The sequence below is a fragment of the Camelina sativa genome, chromosome 3 (assembly GCF_030686135.1).
Source record: "Camelina sativa cultivar CO46 ecotype springtype chromosome 3, ASM3068613v1".
Classification (NCBI taxonomy): Eukaryota; Viridiplantae; Streptophyta; class Magnoliopsida; order Brassicales; family Brassicaceae; genus Camelina; species Camelina sativa.
The window spans coordinates 30,593,575-30,601,408 of record NC_141882.1 but is presented as its reverse complement, the minus strand read 5'-3'; the positions used below and the strand labels follow the sequence as shown (position 1 = coordinate 30,601,408).

The window sequence follows — 7,834 nt, the reverse complement described above, 5'->3', positions numbered from 1 at the left end:
CCTTCTTTTTTTTACATCACCTGATGCCCAAGTGTTACATATTCTTGTTTAGATTTTACACCAACTGTAGCTAACAGGCCACCATCAAAGAAAAAGTATAGGACTGGTACAGTTGTGGGTGCTGGTCTTGGCCTAGGACTTTTGAGCATCTTTTTTGCGGGCGTAATTATCTTCATCATCCGAAAAGGCAAAAAGCGCTACACAGTTGATAAAGGTATACATGTCACAAGCAAGTTACAAGGCCCTTGAGCTTTAATATCATCTTTCAAATTGGTTTATAACTTTTTTTTTTGTTACAGAGCTGCTTAGTACGGACATAAAACCTTACACTTTTACTTACTATGAACTTAAAAGTGATACTCAAGATTTCGATCCCTCAAACAAGCTTGGAGAGGGAGGGTTTGGGTCTGTTTATAAGGTAAGCCCGGTCCCATACCAAATGTGTTTTTGTTATGATTTAACACATTGATTCATAGGGAAACCTCAGTGATGGAAGAGAGATCGCGGTGAAAGTGTTTTCGGATGGATCTTGACATGGAAAGGGACAATTTGTAGCAGAGATCATAACAATTTCTACAGTTCTGCATCGCAACCTAGTAAAGCTTTACGGGTGTTGGTATGAAGGAGATCATCGTTTGCTCGTATATGAGTACCTCCCTAATGGAAGTCTTGATCAAGCACTATTTGGTAATGATCGGCAGAAAGATTAGTACTTAGTTTACCCTTTGATTCTCTGCAGCCTGAAAACGCATATTTGTGGCTAAGTCTTGTTAAGATCTACTTCGTGTTTGTATGAGCATAAAGTAAATAACACACAAGCTTTGTTAACGGGGTTCGGTTTTTCCTACATCCCCGAGACCTAGTCCAGAACAAATCCACTAGAACAAGATAGCAATTACAACTGCGGATACAAGCACTATTATGCCTACCATTCTTTTCTAGATGAATACCATCAAAAGATCTCTCTATCTTGTTGATGGGGCGACACCACACATCTTGTGTGCATCTCTTGAAACTACCTTGAAGCGTGCAAGTCTCCATGAAGCGCCTTCTCGGTATTTATATCAATTGCCCAACCCCTAGGGTTAGCAACTTTCCTATTATACAACAAATAGAAATTGGGAGATTAACAATTGCACAACCCCTAGGATTGACAATTTTCCTATTATACAACAAATAGGAAAGTTTCTCTCCATATCCATCTTGAATCTTCTATTCAAGATGTCCATCCTGCTCAGCAGCCACCACTTGACTTGTCCAAGTCGGTCGTAAGCTTATGTACTCAAACTCTTTAAATCAGCTTCTTGTAGTACTTCTTTTATTAACGTTGGCCTAGTACAAGAACTGATTCAGACGTTTGATACATCTAACTGCAAAGTTCTTGATTCAACACCTTATCTTCTTCTTTGCTTTGTGTCAATCACTGAGTCAGCACGATCACCAAGCGCTACTTAAGGTCTGATGTACCAGTACTTGAATCAACTTAATACTTCATCTTCTATATCAGCTCTGTCCATTGTCTTTGTCTTAACTGTTGTACCATCACTGAGACATCTATGATGTATCTGTGTATCCATGTCTCATCCATTACAGTCACTTATTAGAGATTTCACCATATGTTCTAAACCTTATAAAACTTCAGTCAACACAACATCTTCAATCTCTCCCTTGGTGATTGAGTTTTATAATCCATGCTCCTTTTAAAACCAGCTTCAGTCTCTCCCTTAATGATGGACTTTTCAATTTTGTGCATCTTATAAAACCAGTCATCACAATATCTTCAATCTCTCCCTTGATGACTGAGTTTTAAATCTCCTTCAATCTCTCACTTTATGCTACATCATGTATTACTCTTGAAAGATCATGACATCTTCATTCTCCCCCTTTTTAACTTAGTTTGATACTCAAGCACATTCTTTAATCTCTAATCACTAGTAAAGCTAGTTCGATACTCAAGCACATTCTTTAATCTCTAATGACTAGTAGAGCTCCCCCATAATATTTGCTCTTACCTCACAATAAACTTGATGTTCTCTTCTCCCCCAGCTTGAGTGCAAACTCAGTTAAAAACAATTAACAAGTATCTTAATTCACCCATCTCAAGTGCTTCAACTTTTCATAGCATCTTACGCAGTCTTGAATTTAACCAGTTGCTAAACATGCCTTTAATGCACCCATCTTCTGAGCATAAACTTTGAATTTCCTTTTACTTGTTTTACTGGAAGCAATTTCTGCAGCCCTGCAACTATCCTCTATTGTGTTGCTCATCACTTCTTAGCCTTGAGTACTCTACTTATTTGCATGAACAATTCAAAAACTTATTCATGAGAAATTGGGTAACCTGAGATGATCCCTTCTCATGCGCAACCTTGAATACTCCTTGAAATTGTGACATAAGCATCTGCACCTCATAATCGATTTCTGAATCCATATGAACAAAAATCTCGAACACAAACTCCACCAGAAATTGTAGCAACCAATATCAACTTTTATATTTTTCTGTGCACTACTTGCTGCTAGCTTTTCTTGTAGCTATCTCACATGAACTGATACAATGAGATTTCTATATTAACATCATGAATTACCTTAAAATTTGCAGATTCTTGAAACTTCTTTTAATTCAGTTCATGTCCTCAAGACCCATTCTTCAAATCAAGTCCTTAAAACCAGATCAGAAAACTCCCCCATTCCAATGTGCGATATCTCCCCCTGCTTTTGCCTCTAATTGTGTTTGAGAGCTAGACCATATTATGACATCTGGTGCAGACTTGTATTCCTTCTTCATATACTTTTTGGGGCATATTCTTCCTCTTCTTATGCAAATCTCTCATGCTTAAATGACAACCAAGATCAACATCCATCATGAATTACAGGGTGGATAACACTCCCCCTACACGAATGCATCACATTTGTCCCATGCTTGGCTGCTCACGTATTAAAACAAAACACTCTTGTGTATCATTAAACTTCAACTATTTCTGTTTCAACTGCCTTGTCTTCAAACTGAGTTTCTATCTCAATGGTCTTGTCTTTTAACCGATTTTTGCAGCTTACTCACCAGCATCCATCAGTATTTCCCCCTTTAACAAAATGCTTTCTAAGACTTTAACCTCCTACAGCTTTCTTAAGAAAAGTCTCGAACCAATTCGGAACTCATGACACTTCTATAAACCTTCTTTTAGTAGTGATAAATTCTGTGATTTTTTCGTGAAGATCATGATGCTTTAGATATCCGGATGTTTCAACCGTCGACATCATACAACAAAACACTACAAGAAAACAGGCGATTGGCCACTGTAGGAATAGTCACTAAATAGTCGTTGATTGAAAATTTGTGACTATATTGCGACTATACACTGTTGTAGCTAATATTTTCTCGCTAATACAGTTGGTCGTTAATTAGTCGGTATTTAACGACTATACACTGTTGTCGGTAAATTTTGGTCACGTAGTCGTTATGTAGTAACTAAATTTAGTGACAATTTGACGACTAGTGTACGACTATATTAGTAGTTATCGTGTAATAGTCGTTAAATATGATGAATAATTTACGACGAAGTTACGACTTTGTTACATGAATAAAATTGCAATACTAGGTTGTCGTTAAATAGTCGTCATATTTAACGACTATTTAACGACAACCTAGCGACAATGTTCCGTCTAAATGACGACTACATAACGACAACTTTGTTTTAGAAAACAATAAAATTAACTGGTTATTATTGTTCTGTAATCCTGATAGTAATCCTGATTTTAATCCTAAAATTAATGAAATGGAGAACAAACATAATATACAAGTCCAAAATCTAATGAAAACACATTATATAAATAACCATAATTTTATTGAAACCAGAAAATACATTAGTCCAAAACAGAAATCAAACCAAAACCAAAGAGAGAAAGAGTTTATAACACATACAAACTGAAAAAAAGAACTTGGTTCATGAGTTAAGAGAATATAGGAACCATATTGGAGTTGATCATGTTGTTGGTGAATGTTGATTGTCCTCCTCAGCTGATTTAGAGGCTATAAACTCCAAGTAGGCTGGATTAGTGTCGCGCATAAACTTTGCCATCAACGACAACTCTTTGATCTCATTCTTTTGCTCAGCCACAAGGAAAACAGTCTCTTTTTCTCGAGCAGCAGCTTCAGCATTGAGAATCGCCTGAATTTCAATTTGTCGTTGGGCTCCCTTGAGTTGCTCTTGCAATGTAAGAAAGGCTTCAGTTTGTGATTGTTGCTTGCCCTTGCCAAGATTAGCTTTGAGGCTTCCAAGACCATAAGGAGTTCCTCGTGAATCCTTCTCAGTGCACTGTTTTTACCAAAAAGAAAAACTGTAAATAAAGAGCAAAACAAATTCATGATCGAATAGAAATGGTACTTTACCTCAAGGAAGATGGCAGTAAATTCATCGGTGGTGAGCTCTCGACGATGTGAAATACCATCTGAAAGGCTTGAATCTGCCTCAAGCTCAGCCATCTTCTCTTGCAACTTCTGCTGATAAGCTTGATGAATTTTCTCTGCCTTGCCATCCACATAAGAACCATCCGGCTTTGTATGTGTTTTGAAAAAAACTTCACCCATACTGACCTCTCTTCCCAACTCTTCTTCCTACAATGTTACAAAATAAAGAATGGTTATGAAAGTGTTTAAAGATAGAAAGGATATAAATGTAACTAACAAATTAGAAATGACTTAACCAGATCATCGTGGATTTCTCTATATGACTTGGGTCCTGATAAGTGGATGTGAAGACCTAGACCATTACGGTCAGACAAACGACATTTGGAATAGGTTGAACTCCTTTGTTGTTGTTCTTCAGTATCCCAATTATCAACTATCTCTTGCCAGAGAGTACCTTCAATCCATGAAGGTTTAATTCGAGACGTCCTTGCATCGCTAACCATGCCTTTCATCCGACGGTTACAGATGGTGTTGAAATGTTCTTGAACGGTTCCTGTTATCAATGGATCCCAGGTGTGAGTTTTCTACATAACAAAAAAAGAGAAGGAATTATGTTAGTGAAGTTAGTGAAAACAAGCAATAAACACAAGTAGAAAACATGTTACATTGTACTATTCTTACCGCAAATTCCATGAAGTATCTTTCTTTTCGATCGGGAGGCACACAAGTCCAAGTATAATATGGACCATCGAATTTGTTTGTAATAATCTTGGTAATCTTCCGAACAAATTGACCTTTTTTGTCCCGATCAAACCTCCACACATGTAAACAATGCTAGTTAGTCAGAACAGTTATAAAGCAAACAAAAAAATAATAATCAATCAATGTATGCTAAAGAGATTATATTGCATCAATTGTTTCACATACACTACTATAACGAATTGAAAGCAATAAGAATGACAAACCAATTGAAAGCGATGTGATTGACAAACAGATTGAAAGCGATGAGATTTACAAACAGATTGAAAGCAACGAGATTGAAACTTTCAATCAAACAAACCAATTTAAAGCAACAAAAGAATTCAATCCGCAAAATATGAGAACCAAAGACATCCTAAGTATGACAAACCAATTGCTTGCACCAAACCAAAGCAATTAAATCGAATTCTACATCAAACCAAAGCTAGAAACATTACCAAGTCATCTTCTCCAACAGTATGGGAGAGAGAACAGTCGTAAACTTCTCACGGCCATGCATCGTAAGCAGGGCAGTTAGAGATTGCATCGTCTCATCCTGGAGTTGAGGCTCGTAGTTGTTACCTTGAGAAGACGGTTGTTGACTATGACCATGAGAGTGCTGCGTTGGAGATAGCAGATGATCCTCCGGCATGTGAGCAGTATTGTTCTGAACCACAGGTGTCGAAATGGGCGGATCGGGAACTTGATTGGCTGAGTTCTGGAAAAGCGTCTATGGCGGTGGGAAGTTCCAGAAATATTGTTGCTCTTGGGGCGTGAATGGGGAAGGAATTCGAGCCGTTGGCGTGAAATTGTACTGAGGTGGAAGAGGGTTGGGTCTTCTAACGACGGGTGGGGGTTGGTTAGAGGGTCCGGCTCTCTGAGAAAGGTTGGGTGCAACCTTTCTCTTTTTTTGTTTTCTTAACAGCAGGATTCAACGACATAGAAGATAAATCGATTGAGGAAGAAGGAGATGGATCGAAGAAAGTTTAGGGTTAGGGTTAGATTGAGGAAGAATGATGATGTATCGAAGAAGGTAGATTGAAGAAGAAGGTAGATTGAAGAAGAAGGTGATGGATCGAATTGATGGATTGATTTAGGGTTAATCGAAAAAGGAGATGAGGAAGTGAGGAAGAAGGAGAGATCGAATGTTTTAGGTTTAGGTTTAGGAATAGGTTTGTCTCAGATCGATTTTGATGGATCAGATAGAAATGTTGTTGGGCCCAAATTTCTTTTGCCCAAAATATAAGAGGAGTGTTACACAATATAAGCAATACGTTTTGTTTATATACACAAAAAAAGAATTAGTTCAGATGGTTAATGTACCCTGATTAAAATCATCAGACCTGGGTTCGAGTAACCCCAAATGTTTATTAAACAGTAAATTATTTTACATATCTTATACATAATTTATTTTACATATCAGGGTTCTTCGTCGTCTTCTTCTTCATCATCCGAAGACGATAAATTACACATAAATTCATCTTCAGGTTCCGCGTCTGCAACATCATAATCTAGATTTATTGGGTCTCCCCTTTCCAAATTGTCTACTATGACATCTTCAATTGTAGTGATCAATACAGCATCATCAGTTTCTGTTTGAAAAAGAGTTGGTTCTCCAGAAATATTTTCCCTCGGATTTACTTTTAGAACATTGAGCCACAAATGCTTCGGTTTCATTATGTATGGGTACGGAATATAACAAACTTGATGGGCTTGAGATGCTGTTTTGCAATCAATGTGTAAAGGTTACACATATTATATATAAATGTGATAGTGACAATATATAATTAATGTGAAAATTTATATACATACCTAGAATAAATGGTTCATATTTATTGTACTTTCTGGATGAAAGAACGTCTACAACGCCACCATTACTTCTGTGAGTGCCTCTACCAATAACAGGGTCATACCACTTGCACTTAAATAGTGTGATCTTCAACCCAAGCATCCCCTCATACTCAAGTTCTATGATATCAGCTAATGTCCCGTAGAAATCTGCAGCATCAGATGCATTCACATAATTTTCCCCTTTAACAGAGACCCTATAGTTACATGTCTTTCGTCCAACATCGTGATTCTCTGTATGAAACAAATAACCTCTTGTAAAATACATTGGCCATGTTTTAGCCTTGTTCAAAGGTCCATGGACAATTTCTTGAACCCAAGTAGGAAATGGATTTGAGGCGTTCCAATAAGTAACCTGCATATAAGTCCCGTTATTTTAAATAATAACAATAAGTAAAATAGGAATATCACGAAAAATTATTTAACATACATATTGTTTAACCCATGAATAATATTCATCAGCTCTTTTCAAGGAGAGTTCTTTCTCGCTAAGTCCTGGATATTTTGCCGAAATATAATCCTCGAACATACTAAATATAGAAAGACCAGATCACCACAAATGTATATGAGAAAATATAGTGAAATTAGATATCTTAAAATGTAACTAACTTGTGACATGTAACTAATTATATACCTCTCAATTGGTTGAAAATAGTCACAATTCCGTAAAACATATGCGTGTGCGCAACGATAGACATCACCTGAAAGCCATATTTCATTCATTTCTCCACTGGGACGGCCAACTTGAGTAAATATAGAGGGTACTCCAGGGACATGATATTCAAACGCTTCACCTTCATCAAATCTTGTTAATCTGACCATAAAATTAAAAAATAATTATCA

At 37.0% G+C, this 7,834-nt stretch overlaps 1 protein-coding gene across 1 annotated transcript in view; it reads left to right on the top strand.

The window, feature by feature from the left end:
- LOC104778406 (protein neprosin) overlaps positions 1–7,834 on the top strand; it is a 648,080-nt gene that overhangs the window by 605,100 nt on the left and 35,146 nt on the right. The window lies entirely within an intron of this gene.